Source organism: Octodon degus, unplaced genomic scaffold (assembly GCF_000260255.1).
Source record: "Octodon degus isolate 3935 unplaced genomic scaffold, OctDeg1.0 scaffold00004, whole genome shotgun sequence".
Taxonomy (NCBI): Eukaryota; Metazoa; Chordata; class Mammalia; order Rodentia; family Octodontidae; genus Octodon; species Octodon degus.
The window spans coordinates 18,260,491-18,263,246 of record NW_004524580.1 but is presented as its reverse complement, the minus strand read 5'-3'; positions in this window follow the sequence as shown (position 1 = coordinate 18,263,246).

Below are 2,756 nucleotides of genomic sequence, written 5' to 3'. Positions count from 1 at the left end.
TTGGGGCCTGAGACTGCATTTTGTTCCTTCTCTTTGTCATTTTGTATACCACTGTCTTCTGACCTTTGGTGTAGAGCTTAGATAGAGTTACTACCTTAGCACCAGGTCTGGATCTATGAAGTTCAGATTCCACCAGGTGGGTGTTGTTTGGGTCTGGCTGCTGTACTCCACTTCATTCTGCTGCAGCCATTAGACTTGAACCCTTTGTGTCTCTCTGGCAAGATGTTCTGCTCCTGGATCAGCTGGGTGGGTCTTGCCTCTAGCCTCTTTGCAGGGAGTTCTGCTGAAGGGTTCCATGTTGGGCCTGCACTCTGGGTCCAATGAGGATTCCGCGGCCCTTGGTCGTCTCACTCACTCTCCGGGCCTGCACTCTGGGTCTATTCAGGATCCCGCGGCCCTCGGTCATCTCACTCACTCACTGGGCCTGTGCTCTGGGTCTATCTAAATACAATGTTAACCAAGGTGTGATAAAGGAATTAAAACTGAAGCAAATCTTGTCATTGCTCGAGCTGGGCAGCCTCACCGGGGCCTGGAGAGTTATCCTGAGGATCAGATTTGCTAGCAATGGTAGCCAATGAGCAACACTTAGTGTGGGAAATGTTTCTAAAATATCTGAGAGATGATTCATTGTGCCTCCATGACTTTTCTAAATTTGGCTAAGAGGAATACCTCAGTATTCTCCCTTTTCTCCCAAAGTCAGATAATCATTCTCAAGTGGTTGCCAAGCATTTTTCAAACTGATATTTCTAGCTCCTTCCAAAACAGTCTGTCACTAAACTCACCCACTCTACAGAGGAGGGGGAGAAGGAGGAAAAGTCGCAATGATATTACTTTTTATAGAGACATGAATTCTTCAGCTTTGTCAGTTTTTGAAGGGTACGAAAGTGTTTCCAACTTTATTGTGCCTCTTGTTTGTGGGCACCCAGTCTTATTCTAAGTCCACACCTGGTTCTTTCCACTTAATTGTAAAATTTTTATTTTCTTTGAAAATTTTTCAGTATTTACAATATGCCATGCCCTGTTATAAGCTCATTCCAGGTGTTATACACTCATTACATGTACAAATTTATAGCCACCCCAAAATAGAAATTGTCACTATTCCCACTTAAGAAGTGGGAACCACGGCAAAGTGAAGCAACTAACCTAAGATCACACAGAAACAAGGGCAGAGCTAGGATTTAAACCCAAATAATCAAGGTCAACAGTCTAGGTTTTTACCCCAAATACCACAGTTGATTCTGTGACCAGTGGATGAGGCGTATATGAAAAAAATCTAAGGAAGTTCACACTACAGAGTTTAAATGTTATCATAAGAACAGGGAGTATAACTGAAGGGGTGATCAGAAAACTTATGCAAGAAATACAATGAGAAAAAAAATCTTTTCTAGGAGAAATTGGAAGTGAAAAGGAACTAATATTAACTAAGCATTTCTTGTATGGCATACAGGTACCAGATGATTTGAGCATACTAAGTTATTTAACAAAGCTTTCCAACTTCCAATTTTTCCTTCATAGAGAACTAAAAAGTTAGACATCTTACTAATTTGGTCTCAGAGCAAACCTAGAACATCAACCTTCATGGTTGCAAAAACCTGTATTTCTTTCCCGTCACCTATTGTAAAACTTTAGTGTTCCTTTAAGCCAAAGACCAAGTAGGAAAAGAGTTCATACCTCAGGACATTCACTCTATGAAAGTACCACTTCTTTAAATAAAAATTGTACATGAAAAAACTAAGTATCCCTCCAAAAGTTTCTCTTCTTTCACATCTTTTAAATAAAGTACCAAAGGAAAAATACACACACACACACACACACACACATGCCTGATATCTAGCCAGGACAGAAATGTTATCAGAAACTGATTCTTCTCTATTCCCCTAAAAAGGAAGAATACCCTCAAAATCTCAAGGACAGCACAAATTCTCCAAAAACTACTCTGATTGCTTAGCAGATCATGTTAACATTTATGAAGCACTTTTACTCTAAGATTATGAAGCCCATGTCACCTTCTGAGAGTGTGGCCTAGCAGATCCAGGCTTCTAGCAGGGAAGCAAGCATCCGCAGAAGAAAGTCCATGATTTGCTAAGGCCTGTCTTTGTGTATTGTGCTCACATGAACAACGCATGGCTGTGTGGCCTTTTGAATGGCAGCCCTGACACAGCCGGCCTGACAACATCGCACAGCAGATCTCAGGTGCCCCTCTCAGGAGAACATGGAATATTAGCTCATTTCACATTTCACCAGGACCGACTCTTCAACTATTTATAAGTTGAAATGAAATTCTCATTACTCCAGCTGACACAATGGGCCTCACCTAGCAATGGGTAAAAGAGGTCCCACTGCAGGCTGGGGGAAGCTGGCTCCAGCAGAAGCTGATGACCAGATGCCCAAAGCAATCCTCATTCTCCACCACTGCCAGGAAGAAAGGCCCTCTTTGTCCCAGTCATCCAAATTGGAATTTTGCTCATTCCTTTTTGCAAATCTGACTATAGATAGGCCTATGCCTTATCAATACTGATTAAAGACTCATTGCAATTGGCATTGATCAATATCACAGAGTTCTGGTTCTGGAACAGGGCTCTCTCTTCTTATTTAGTTGTACCCAATTCAAGATAGATTCATTGAGGACTTCTGTTATGCTGATCCTGGAAATCCAAAGATTAATAAAGTCAAGTCCTTGCCCTGAAATAGTTTAAAACACAGTAGGGGAGTGGGCTCCTGGCCTTTCCATCAATATCTTCTAGAATCATTGCTCA